We start from the raw sequence: 14,687 nt of genomic DNA on the forward strand, positions 1-14,687 counted from the left end.
TGAGGTGGCCTTCAACTGATGACTGCCAGATAGAGGAGAATACAGACTCCAGCCATTTCGCACCTGAGCAGAGCAACTGAGACGTGGCTTTCACGGTCTCTAGATTTCCCTCCAGATTTAGACAAAGTTACCCCCTATAGTACTTTACTTAATATACCATCCCTTTTTAGTCCATTTTTTCCGGTACATAATTTCCCCCTGAACAAAGTTGTTCATAAATCATGTTAAAATAATTCCCATGTTAAAATTTACAGGATAGACTAAACCGTTTTTGCTTATTTCTGGTACCTTATGGGATAGTGGAGATGATCAGTCATCATTTGGATACCTAGAAATGGAGATCAAAACAGGTCTGGTTGAAATTTTAGGTAATGTAGATATTGAAGAAATAATTCTTTTACCATTGTTATTTCCTCCTATCATGTATAACAGTATGCTTTCATGTTTAAGGTTTTCAATATATAGATACAGCCCCTATCAAAGAGAAGAAAATGACTTCTGCTAATATATTAGCTTCTGCTTACATAATAAGTGGGTTATGAAATATTCTGTCATATTTCCTGTGTATATGTTTTCTTTTTCCATTATGAATGTTATCTCCTTTGTCATTTGAGGTGGAGCTTTGGGATTAACCCTGTCACTCATTCATTCATTTGTTTGTTCCCTTCTCATGTATTTATTCACGTGTTCATTATTAATAAATAGCTGTGATGGTCTGTAACGTGCCAGGCTCCATGTCGGTCACCAGGAAACAATAATGCATTATAGAGTTACTTTAATAGATGCAAATTGATTAGGATATGTAACATCCCAGAAGCACATCCTACCAATTAACAGATTAATATTTTGCCATTTTCTGTTATGGAATATTAATTACATGGTCATTTTTAAAGCAAAGCATGACTATAGATATCTTAGACAATATACATGCAAAGATACAGAAAACCTAAAAACATGGAATTGAGTTAAAAAGCTTCATGGTTTTCACACTGAGATACCACCTCACGCCAGTCAGAGTGGCTAAAATGAGCAAATCAGAGAACTCTAGATGCTGGCGAGGATGTGGAGAAACGGGCACCCTCCTACACTGTTGGTGGGAATGTAAACTGGTACAGCCCCTCTGGAAAACAGTGTGGAGGTTCCTCAGGAAACTAACAATAGAACTCCCCTATGACCCAGCAATAGCACTGCTAGGAATTTACCCAAGGGATACAGAAATGCTGAGGCATAGGAGCACATGTACCCCAATGTTCATAGCAGCACTCTCCACAATAGCTAAAACATGGAAAGAGCCTAAGTGTCCATCAACAGATGAATGGATCAAGAAGATGTGGTTTATCTATACCATGGAATACTACATGGCAATGAGAAAGAATGAAATCTGGCCATGTGTAGCAACATGGATGGAACTTGAGGGTGTTATGCTGAGCGAAATAAGTCAGGCAGAGAAGGACAGATACCACGTGTTTGCATGTATAGGAGGATTAGGAGGAACTTAATGGAGGACCATGGGGGAGAAGAAGGGGGGTAACGGTGGGGGAAAGGGAGAGAGGCAAACCATGAGAGACTCTTGAATGCTGACAAAAACTGAGGACTGATGGATGTGGGGGGAAGGGGGGGATGGGCATGGAGGAGGACACTTGTGGGGATGAGCACTGGGTGTTATGTGGAAACTAATTTGACAAGAAACTATTTGTAAAAAAAATAATAATAAATAAAAATAAAAATAAACCAAAACAAAAAAAAATAAAACAAAAAAAATATCTTCGTGGTTTTGTGTAAATAGGCTTCAGGGCACACTGGAGTCTCTCATATGCTTTACTCAGAACTTCAGGGGAAATGAGCAGTTAGGTTTACTCAATGAACTTGAAGAGTTTGAGGAAGCACTATGATTCCCACCATGCAGTACATGTCCCCTGCTGAATCTCTGACATTTGCCTGGAACTATGGTTTTCATGATAAGCCTCCAGTAAGTGTTCACATAATTGAATAATTACATTTAATTAATGAAAATACTGTTTTGAGGCAAAGAAATACATTATTTTCTAATTAGACATGAATATTCAAATAATCTTAGGAGACTAGCACACTACATATTCTTGGTAATGTGTGCCATCTTTCAGCATTGCTTTCCTTAAAGTCTTTGAAAAAGTACTAAGGAAATAAAATGGCAGATGTCCCTTTCACCTATTTCAGACTTTGTAAAAGTGGAGGGGGAAGTTCAGACTTTACATACTCAATTCTCTGTGTATGAATACAGCTTAGAGACTAGGTATCAAAAATATTGGTTCTGAGTAGCTCAGACACTCCTTGCCATATGTTTTCTTTGATTTTTTTTTTTTTTTTGAAATTTAACTTCTAACAGATTTTATTACAGCATTTGAAATAGGAGGAAACAACCCTGGAGCTTTGTGCGAAACATCAGGGTTTTCAATTCTATTATTACATATGAGAATTAGATATAGTATCCTGTCTACTTCTCAAGGATGCAGTGAGGAGAAAAAGTTCCTTTTGAGCAGTGAAAAGACCTTTCCAATACTGTGTGTGTGGTCTATTTTAAGAGATCCTACACTAATAACATGTATGTCTTGACAGATTGCTGGGTAATTCCTCCAAGGAAATAAAATTGATTTTCAATGAATGGAAAATTGGAAGAAACTAGGAGTTATAAATAGAAAATGCAAAGGGCAATGGTGAAATGGAACATGCTTTTAAACAGTTCTGGTCAAATATCTTGGTGTCTACAGATGTTCTCTTTTCAACAAGTTGTAGCAATAGTGTACAATGTGGATAACCACCAAACAGTGATTTCCAGAACTTTCATTTCAGCTGACAAAAACCATGGAGTTGCTAAAGGCAAAGGAAGTATCTTTGTTCCTAATGCTATATCAGCCTACTCCTTATCTATTCGGTCAAAAGAAACCAAAGAAACTAGCAGGAGCAGACTGAGGCTGTCAAGATAAACGTGTGAATCCTACCAACAGGACAGCCACAACTCACCCTTTGGCCATGATATTCTTACATCACCTGAGCTGAATATACTTGGGAGTAATAGGCTTGCAAACCTGTTCTTTTTAACTCTTGCCTTTGAAATTATTTGCCCTCTTATTTTGAAATCTTACCATGTTTTTAATTTACAGCAAAATGATAGGACACAAAGAGAACATGGATGACATACATAAAAGTTACTTCTATCCTTATTTGCTACCAATATTTTCACACACAGGTAATCCATTATTCAGAGGCCTAGCTCAGAAACACAAGGTGACTCAATGGAATTCGAGCATGCATTCAAATAATGCCAGTTTACATAAGTGGGTTTATTTCCTGGGTAGGAAGAAGATAGGTCTTTTTTAAATATATATAGTTTATTTATTTTTGAGAGGGAGAGAGACTGAGCATTAATTGGGGAGGTGCAGAGAGAGACAGAGTCACAGAATCCGAAGCAGCTCCAGGCTGTGAGCTGTCAGCACAGAGCCCAAAGCAGGGCTCAAACCCACAAACCATGAGATCATGACCTGAGCCGAAGTCGGACGCTTAACCAACTGACCCACACAGTCACCCTGAAAATAGGTCTTTTTCAACCAAAAAACCATAATTCTTTGACAACTTATAGGTCTCTCATGATATAAGGGACAGGGTTACCCTAGCATTAACAAACTTTGATTGTGAGGGTGGTTGGAATTCCTGTTGGAATACCATATACACAAAGATTGATCATCAAAGGGACATAAATTACACTATGTTGTAGACTATTTTTATCTTTAGTATTACTATTTTACTTCCACCTTTGTATTTAAATAAGCCTTCTAGAAAAATAAAGATACCATAACTTTGAAAAAAATTATGCCAATCCACAATATTGATTATATTTGGTATTATTAATTGATAAGATAATCCATTTTCTGGTTATAGAGGGAAAAGAACATATAATATACTGGATATCACATATAGGCATATTCAACAGGAATGACTTGGGAGATTCACAGTAGTTATATCATAAGCTCCAGAGTTAGTTTCCAAACGTCAACATTTGGGAGAGAGTAAAATATGCCGTTGTTCAAATCAATTGGTACTCAATCTACCACTTCTCTAAATATTAGTGTATTGCTGAGATTACATTAGGATGAGTGAATTTTCATCACAAAACACTGACGTTTTGATAATTTGGATGAACTAAAAGTGGTAAGTTCTGGGCTTCTGAAATTTGGCAAGGCAGCTACATTACAGTCTCCTTACCTAAATAAGAAATGTTTAAAACATTGATTTCTATTATAGGAATACACACAGTGCCTCTTAAGAATTTATCTGATTTCAGTATGCAAAGTTTTAAGTACTTCCTTCACTGCCTTTGTGTAGATTTGTCTACATGACCTGAAATTTATATTATTACAAGCATTCCTTCGGTTAAGAGTTTTGAGACAATATCTTCAAAAGATTAAAATTAACATGGATATGATTTACCATATCAGTAGAAAGTAGATTTACCTTTCTAGTCATCCCCACATTTCCCTTCTTACAGCAAAATTTCTCAAAAATTGTTTTCTGTGTTTATTTTTAATTATTTCTTTCTTGATCCATCTCTAATCAGTTTTGCCCATACCACCCAGCCAGAACGACCCTGGTCAAGGCAATAAATTAAGTCTGATCTATTAAAAGTATTTGATCACTACTTCCTCTTCAAAATACTTGCATTACTTATACATATATATATATATATATATATATATATATATATATACACCAGTTTCATCTGGTTTTCTTTTCACCATTTTGTCTACTACTCAGTCTCCTTTTCTATTCCCTGCCTCGAACTCTGAACGTGACAGTACATTATGGATAAGCCTTTGGATCCACTTCTCTATTTGTAGTCACTTTCTTGGTGTCCTCTATAGATTTCTGGCATGAAATACTTTCTATATTCTAGGAGACTCTCAAATTAATAGGGCAGACTTAGTGCACTCCTCTGAATCCCTGAACTTGATATCCCCTGCTTTGGACATCTCCAATTATATGTAAAATAAGCATGAAATAGACAAATAACTCTACAAAACAGAAAATATGTTCATCTCAAATTCACATGGAATATTCTCCAAAACATGACCACACATTAGGCCACATGTGTGACCTATTAAATTAATAAATTAAAGAAGACTGAAATCCAAGTATATATTTTTTTTTTTTTACCTAATCAAAGTGCAATGAGAGTGGAAATAGGATAAGGGGAATTGAAAACTCTGCAAATATATGGAAATTAAATGCGCTTTTGGGGAGCTGGGTGGCTCAGCAATTGAGTATCAGACTCTTGATTTCACCTCAGGTTATGATCTCATGGTTTGTGGGATCGAGCTTCATATCCTATTTTGTGCTGATAGCACAGAAACTGCTTGGGATATTCACTTCCCGCACCGCTCTTGCACCTCCCAAAATGTTTAACAATAATAATATTTTAAAAATATAAATGCATTTTTTAAAAACAGATGAGTTGAATAAATCACAAAATTGGTTAGAAAATACCTTGAGGGGGGGCACCTGAGTCAATCAGTTAAGCATCTGACTCTTGATTTTGCCTGCACTGATAGCGCTAAGCTTGCTTGGGATTCCTTCTCTCTCTCTCTCTCTCTCTCTCTCCTTTTTTCTCTCTGTCCTTCCTCCACTCATGTTCTCTCTCTCCTGAAATAAATAAATAAACTTAAAAAATAAAAGTAAAGAAAAAGAAAATACCTTGAGAAAAAAATAAATGAAGACACAACATGCCAAATCTTATGAAATGCAGTGAAAACATCTAAGATGAAAGTATAAAGTGCTATAAATGCATAAATTTAATATGAAATAGATCTCAAATTTCACCTCTAGAAATTAGAAAAGGAACAAATTAAGTACAAAACTAGCTGATAAAGGAAACAATAAAGACTGGAACCAAGATAAATAAAAATAGGGAATAGAATAACAGAAAAAAGAATCAACACTGAGTTGTTTCTTTGAAAAAAATAAAAGTGATGAACATGTAGCTAGATTAAGAAAAAGTGATAGAGGGGTGCCTGGGGGGCTCAGTCAGTTAAGTGTCTGACTTCGGTTTAGGTGATGATCTCACAGCTCATGGGCTCGAGCCCCATGTCGGGCTCTGTGCTGACAACTCAGAGCTGGGAGCCTCATTCCGATTCTGTGTCTCCTCTTTCTCTCTCTCTCCGGCTTTCTCCCACTCATGATCTCTCTCTCTCTCTCTCTCCCTCTCTCTCTCTCTCAAAAATAAGTAAAACATAAAAAGGAAAAGTGATAGACTCTAACATAACTAAAATTAGAAATGAAAAAGGAAATATTACAACTAATGCCTAAGAAAAAAGACAATACAATCAACAAACCTCAACAAATTGAGTAACCTAGAATAAATGAATTCCTATAAATACATAGTCTATAAGACTGAATCGTGAAGAAACAGAGAATCTAAAAAAGCAGTCATAGTGAGGGTATCAAACCCCACAAGTGAAAACCAGAATCAGATAGCTTCACTGGGATATCTTACACTTAAAGAATTAACAAAACTCCTCCTGAAACTCTAAAATATTGAAATGAAAGAACACTGCCAAGTCCATTGTATGAAGCTAGTGTTACCCTGATATCAGAGCCAAACAAGGACACTTCCATAAAGTATAATATAATATCCCTAATAAATATTGATGCAAAATAAACAGAACTTAACACATTAAAAGAATTCTACATCATGACCAAGTAGGACTTATTCCTGGAATGTCAGCATGGTTCAACGTATTAAAATGAACATAATGCACCATATTAATAAAATTAAGGACATAAAACACACCTCATGTCAATTGACACAGAAAAATTTCGATGATAAAAACAAACTAGAAGCAAAGTAGCTCAACATAAAATGGCCATTTATGAACGTTTATAGCTAACATAATACTGATGAGATGAGAGCTTTTCTTCTAATATCAAAAATGCAAAGATACTCACTTGTGTCATTTCTATTCAACACAGTATTAGAAATCCTAACTAGACCAATTAGGCAAGAAATAAAAAACATCCTAACTAGAAAGGAATATGACAAGATTTTACATGTAGAAAACACTAAAACTTCACACACACACACACCTAAAATGAATTCAGCAAATTCACAAGATACAAAAATCAGTTTTTATATGTACTAACTTCGAATAAGCTGAAAAAGTATTAAGAAAGCAGTCCTATTTATAATGGCATCAGAAAGAATAAAATTTGTGGGGATAAAATTAACCGAGGACATAAGAGACATTAAAAACTACAAAATATTGTCAAGTAAAGGGAAAGACATGAATAAATGGAAAGGCATTTCATGTTTATGGATTAAAAGAATATTGTGAAGATGTCAAATATTGCGATATAGTCAAAGCAATCTAGAGATTCAGGGCAAGCCCCATTCAAATCCAATGGCATATTTTAATAACATAAATGTTTATCCTAAATTTCAGATGGAATTTCAGCGGACTCTGAATAGCCAAAACAGGTTTCAAAAACTAGCAAAGTTGGAAGATTCATGCTTCCGGACATCAAGAGAATTTGATTTCAAAAGAACTGAAAGCAGGATTTTGTAGAGATATTTGCATATCTGCATCCATAGCAGCACTATTCACAATAACCAAGAGATGAAAGCAACCCTAAAGCACACGGACAGATGGATTAAAAAAATTTGGTCCACATAGTCAGCCTTAAAAAGGAAGGAAGTTCTGTGATACTATGGCATGGTTAAAGCTTGAGGACATTATGCTAAGTGAAATAAGTCAGGCACCAAAAGATAAATAACTTTAGGATTCCAATCATTTGAGATATAAGCAGCAATATAATTCATAGAAACAAAGTAGAATGGTGGTTACCAGGATCTAGAGTGAGGAGGGAAAAAAGGAGGTGTTGTTTAATGGGTATAGAGCTTCAGATTTTCAAGATGAAAATGTTCTGGAGATTTGTATCCCAACAATGTGAATGTACTGAACACTAGTGAAAGGTACACTGAAATACGGCTAAGGCACTAAATCTTAATGTGTTTACCACAATTTTTAAAAAGTTTAAAAAATTGGAAGCAGAGTCTATTTAAAAAGTAGAACATCTTTACCACCATTATCATCTCTTAAAATCTTTACTGCTTCTACCCTTATTCTCCAGTTTATTCTCAATGCTACAAAGTGCCCTATTCAACTTTAAATCAGATAATGTTATTTTCTTCAAAATCCTCCAAAGGCTTCCAAGATCTCTCAAAGGAAAAACCAGAGTTCTTTCCAGGAACTGCAATTTCTCACTCTATTCTCCACCTTCTGCACTACCTCCTCTCTGACCTCACTGTAGTCAAACAGCAAGATCTTTTACATTCCAATGGGGGAGTCATTGTTCTTGTTGAACAGAACGCTCCCGAAACAATGTTCCACTCCAGGAGAACTATGTGGTGTAATTCCTTTAGGTCTTTACTCACAATTAATTGTCTCAGTGAGACTTACCTAACCATTTTATCAGAAATAGTGATCAACCACCTCAATTTTGTAAAACTGTAAAATATTTTCTTGCCTTATTGAAAAAAATTAACATTTATTTTTGAAAGACACTTCAGTAATAATATTTGGAGATTTAATACCTTTTTTTAATACTTTTTTTTTTTTTTTTCTCGAGAGAGAGACTGAGTGTGAGTTAGGGAGGGAAACAGAATCTAAGGCAGGATCCAGATTCAGAGCTATCATTACAACCTTCACATCAAGCTTGAGGACATTATGCTAAGTGAAATAAATCTCTCTCCCCCACCCTCCCCTGCTCACTCTCTCTCAAAATAAATAAATGTCTCTTCTCAGATTAGTGGTCTGCTAATTACTGATCAATGGTATCACTGAATGCCTTTGAGCTAATGTTATTCTACCCTTTGCTAAGAGGCTCTGAATGTGCTGAACTATGCTTTCAAGAGTCAGCAGTTTACAACACTGCCTTAGTCTTCATTTCCTAATTGAATAGGGTCCACATTTCAGCCATAGAGGACAGGCAGGGCCCACTTAGGATTTTCTTGGATATGTAGATAGCCCTTACGAGGGTTTTACTTCCTAGGTCAAGGACTGTGTGAATAGGTCAGTCAGTGTCTTTCAAAGATTCCTATGTACATATTGCTCCTAATATCCTCCTTTTAAAATTTTTGGACAAGTTTGTTTGTTTCCTTCTTCCTCCCTCCAATTGGCTGCCTCAGGTACCCATGAGGTTCTAGCACCAGCTAGACTCCAAGATCTGATCTTTATTGACCGCCTGCTTGTACTTACTGACCTCTGTCCCACATTTTCCCTTAAGCTCTTCTTTCTAGCTTATCTCTTCACCCAGGCAAATGGGAAGTGAGACTATGCCTCCAGAGAGAGCAACTACCCTGAAAAGACCTCCAGTTAGCCCAGACCAATTTAGGCTTAACCCCTGACACACTCACCTGGGCAGATGGGTCAGGGAGTGACCTCTAGGAGGAGGACAACTACCTTTACCTCACTATGATACCCAGATCTCCACCCAAGGAGGAACACGGGCCTCATTTCCATAACATACAATGTAGGTAGAGTCACGTTTCCTTACAGTGCATGCTTGACCTTATGCCTGCCTCTACATGTGATAACAAGGCTTCTCCTTCTAAATGTCCATCCAAACCTTAAATAAAAGGAACTCCTCCACCCTTGCTGGGGAGTCCTGGCTCTGGAAGCCATTCCCTGTGAGCTCCTTATTTGCTGCAAATGAAGTTTTCATTTTATGACAACTCAACCTGGTACAGTGTCTAACTCACCAAGGATCGAACCTGCTTTGGTTTGATTAGTTACATAATTACTGATTTTTTTTTTTTTCTTCAAGAAATGCCCTGAAGATACGGCGTTTCCCACAAGGTGAGCTCTAAGCCAGGTCAATTAACAACTGCAATCAAACTTTCATAGGGAGTTAAGAGAGAGGTCAAATAGTGACAACCTCTGGGGATGGACTTTTTGAGGGGCCCAAGCCAGGTCTGCCCCTTTCCATAGTTATCAGGATGCTGTGTTTGTAGCCCTCATGGCTGGAAGACTGAAGGGTTTCAAGACTCTTAAGGAACTGAGATGGTTATGTGTAGTGGGGTTTGTAACTTGTTAAATGTTGCTAAACATGTTTAACAGGAACCTGGTGTTTTAACTGTTTTTAACAAGGCTGAGTTGCCTGAATAAACAATCTTCAAAGTGGTTAATTTCCAAACGACTAAAAATGTTAACTTTGGCAATTTTACCAGTTTTTTCTTCTTTAAATGGAGAACAGCCTTATAGAGGTTCTCACTCTATTGTCCCAGAGGTACCACCACAGCCATCTATTTTGAGCCATTTGCATTTTCTCAAGATTCTGGTTTTAATGCTAAGTAATTTAAAACTACTTCTCACCATCATTTTTCGTAATTGTGGTCTGATTTTGAACCACAGGACATTTTATATATGCCTTGGTTCTCCAAACTAAGACCTCATTTGCAGGCACATTATTTCATATATAGTATATTTTTGTATTATGAGGAAAGACCAGGTTTCTTATCTATAGTTCTTTAAATTCCATAATTTTGAAATATAAATAGCAAGGAGAGTAATCCAACTATCCCTTAACCTCCTTGAAATTTATAAAAGACATCATAATAAAGCAAATATGTAAGCAAGATATATACACGTGCCTAGCACTAAATAGAACACCCATTTATATTCATTTAACAATCTAATAGTGTGACAATGAAAGAGATCAAAGAACACTATCATTTCCTGTATGAGAAGGTTGTTTCCCAATTGGGGAATTGAATATCTTACAGAGAATATATCACTGAGATATCAAATGGTTGATTTAAAGTAATTATGAAGCATAATTATTCAGGGAATAAGATGCATGTCTGAAGTTACTTTGAAAAATATTACTATCTGCATGACTAATGACAACAAATTTGTTGTTTTTGAAAACTAAGCAGTACAAGGATCAGAAGAGAAAGTAAGCATTTTGTTTTAAGACCAATGGATCTTAAAGACTCTAGAAAAATATATCAAAGCCTTAATTTGGTTTGCTCACTTGAAATTTGGAGATTATATAAAATATAGCACGTATTTTCACTTCAAAAGCTTAGTCATCGCAATGCGAAACAAACATGCCAAATGTTGTCAGTTTAGGAGTTGTACAGTACTATGAATAAGAACCATTTTGTCACCTTAGTTTTTTTTGTTTTGTTTTTCCCCAGTTCACATGCTTTTAGAAGGAGAAACAGAAGAAGAGGACGAGGACGAGGAGAGAACTTAAGGAAACCTCCAAACAATGGAAATAAAAACAAGAAAAACAAGGAATTTTGAGTATCAGAGGGAATTGGAAAACATCCCAATCTGGGTTTGCTAAATATTCAATTACTGTAAACACCACGTGGTAACTTTTAAATAGTATTGTAGGAGGCTGTTTTGGTTTTAGTTCCCCTTATTTTTCTTGGGTTGGTTTTGTATCTGAACTTAAGTACATGCTTTATCTTTAGGTGTCTGGCTACCTAAATGCAGATTACAGTTATGACAGTCCTCAAATGCGTATTCTCACATTGTGTTCCTAAGATCCCACTAACCTATCTTCCGGACTTCCACACCATGGGTGGATGGTAACACTGCAGGTAATGATCTGCAACTCCACCTCTGCATCAATCAGAGCATCTAACTTTTGCCTCTTTGTAGATTTGGTTCCTAACTCAAATATCATTTGAAAAATGAAAAAGAAAAAAAAAAATCAAGGGAAAAAAGGAAGAGAAACAACTATTTGGCCGATTTCATAGAAACAACTCTGAATAAAGTAAACACATATAACACAACATTAGTTTATTTGCCTCAATAATACCTTATTTTCCTTTCCAAAGGGTCTGAAGCTTTTTCTATTCCTCTCAGATAAATATGTGGTGCCCAAGGAAAAACCATTAGGAAAAACATCCTACAGAAAACAACAAACCTCTCTGTTTATGGTCTTTCATGTTTTTGAATTTCAGATTTTCTTCTCAGTCCAAAAGCAAAACATGGAAAAATATCTGTGCTTTTAAGTGCTTCCAGCTTAGATTCACACCAAAAGTCTTTAACGACTTCTTGGCAATACTAAAAGAAAATTTGGAACCAATTCACTATGGCCTAGTATAATTTAATTTTGTGCAACAAATTTGTCCAGCAAGGATAACAAGAAAAATTTTAATGCTATTGATTGCAACGTCAACTGGTTTCTATACACCATGTCCCTAGTTCTTTCATCAGAGCTAGCCTGGCAATGCATCATACAAATAGCACAGACAAATCTTACCACAGTCAGTATACTGTCTCATATATTCATCCAAAATTGCATTTCCATTTGCCTATCGGAACTGTCATTCTCTGTTTCCATTTACTTGGAAGTTTTCCAAAACTGACTGTTCTCTGGTGTTTTGAGTCAGCTTCTGCCCCTCCTGCTTTTTCAGTGACTTATTCAGATTTTATTATCTGCATTACAAAACTCTATCACCCTATTCAATTCATGATCTTCCCACATATTTTGATCTTCATATCCAAAAAGTAGATACTGGTTGATTAAAATAACCACTGTTCATGCTTGCCCTATGAGATGCTCCACAGCAGAATTAGTTTATATGCCTCAACTAAGGAGATGAGTAACAGAAGGGATATGCTATATAAACAATTGTAAACCCAAAATACAGCATATCATGTACACCTTCCAGTGCCTGGATTTCTGTATTGTCAATTAATGATTTAACTTCAAGATTTTCATGGGTCATGGTTACTATTTCTAGTGGAAGTGAAACTTACTAGGCTTCCACTAATCTGCAGTTTTTACCTACTGTAAGATGCATATACACCCTTTATTTGAATCATAAAAATCACTAAGAGACAGTTAACACTGTTTATAGTCCTGAGTTTTTCTATTCTAATAGAAACATTACAAAATTCCTTTCTGGGTTCCTAGACTTCCTATAAAGTTGAGAGATCTGTCATTTAATTTTGGATCAAATTTGGAAAACAATGGTTGTCAGGAAGCAGTGGAGAAGTATATCTTTTTATTTCCAGTGAAAAATTAACATGAAGAGGTTTTAAAATTATCTTCATTTAGAAGGAAAAGAAGAAAAAGTACTGCATGATAAACTCCCTGGGATTTCCAGCGCCCTTCAAGTTCTCTCAGCTCATTTTTCTGTTAGAAATATCTGCTTGTAATTCCTGCTTCTGTAAAACAAAAACCCTACCCCATCCAGAACCCTAGGATCCTACCTTCCAAAATAGAGGAATGGGGAAAAGTAGATGGACAATAACTTATATCCATCTGATTACAATTAAGTACTGACTTTCAGACATACAATTAAATTCTAAATTTGTATGATTTGTATGATTAATGTACCCTGGAGGGGCTCATTTTAGAAAAAGAGGATAAAGAGGTGTCTATATAGTAATGATAGCTGAATTGGCAAGATCAATATTACACTCAGACACCATTTAAACCGATTCCTAAAATCACAATACAATTTTTTTCATGAGGCTGGAATTTCAGTTTCTAATGAAGATGTAGAATATGAAAGACCTTTAATCTTTGTGGAATAGCATAAAATAAACAGAATAAATATCCTACTTTTCTATGAAAGTATTTAATAGCAAAGATGCAAGTAAGGCTTAATGAACTGAATTTCAGGAAAACACTTTAAAGTCGATGAAAGAACTATTAAAATGATCAATATCTGAAAATATAAGTGGAATGAGGGTTTACACAGGGTCAAGAAGAGAGTAACCAAGACTTTAAAGAAAACAATAGATTAGTTGGAAGAATCAGACTCTAGAAGATACTAAAATACAAAAATACATGGTGCAGCCTAAAAATTCTCCCAGAGTACCAAACTTCAACTTCAAAATTTTCAAAAGATGTCAGAGTGGAGCAGGATTGAAGGAGAGAAGTCTTTCATCTCCCACATTACCATAGTTCTTGGTTTCCATTAGGTAAACAAATTGTGATAGATTCAATGGGATATTCTTCAGCTATTAAAAAAGAATGAAGTCCAAGTTATAACACAGACAAACCTTAAATACATTGTACTGTATTAAAGAGGTCATTCAAAAGACCACGTTAAATCACTTTATTCATATGAAATTTGTTTTAAGAAAAGTAAATCTATAAAGAATCTATAAAGATAGGAAATATTTAGGTGCTTGTTAAGGGCTGGGTGTATCTGGCACACAGGAAGGATATCAAAGAGACGGAGTTTCTTTTTAAGATAATAGGCACATCTAAAATTGGCTGTAATGGGGCCACCTGGGTGGCTCAGTCAGTTAAGTGTCCAACTTTGGCTCAGGTCATGACCTCACATTTTGTGGGTTTGAGCCCCGCATGGAGGTCTGTGCTGGGAGCCCGGTGCCGGCTTCAGATTCTGTGTCTCCATCCCTCTCTCTGCCCCTACCCTGCTCATACACGGTCTCTCTCAAAAATAAACATTAAAATTTTTAAAAATATAAAATAAAATTGACTGTAAAGATGATGTACATATTTGTGATTATACCAAAATCTACCACATTTTACACCTAAAATGTGTGAATTGTAGGATATGTAAAGATATTAAAACTGACATCTCCTCTGCTATTTTGAAAACACTGTTCAGGATATGGGACCGAGTATCAACCAGGTTTTATTTTTAATGTTTGTTTATTTTA

The 14,687-nt window shown here is 35.8% G+C and overlaps 1 long non-coding RNA gene across 2 annotated transcripts in view; it reads right to left on the bottom strand.

The window, feature by feature from the left end:
- Nucleotides 1–14,687, bottom strand: part of LOC120236127 — a 278,998-nt gene that overhangs the window by 192,040 nt on the left and 72,271 nt on the right. For both annotated transcript variants that reach the window (XR_005529580.1, XR_005529581.1), the window contains exon 3: nt 289–328. This is a non-coding gene — a long non-coding RNA (uncharacterized LOC120236127). The remainder of the gene's footprint in view (nt 1–288; nt 329–14,687) is intronic.

Source organism: Hyaena hyaena, unplaced genomic scaffold (assembly GCF_003009895.1).
Source record: "Hyaena hyaena isolate Hyena2069 unplaced genomic scaffold, ASM300989v1 scaffold_145, whole genome shotgun sequence".
Taxonomy (NCBI): Eukaryota; Metazoa; Chordata; class Mammalia; order Carnivora; family Hyaenidae; genus Hyaena; species Hyaena hyaena.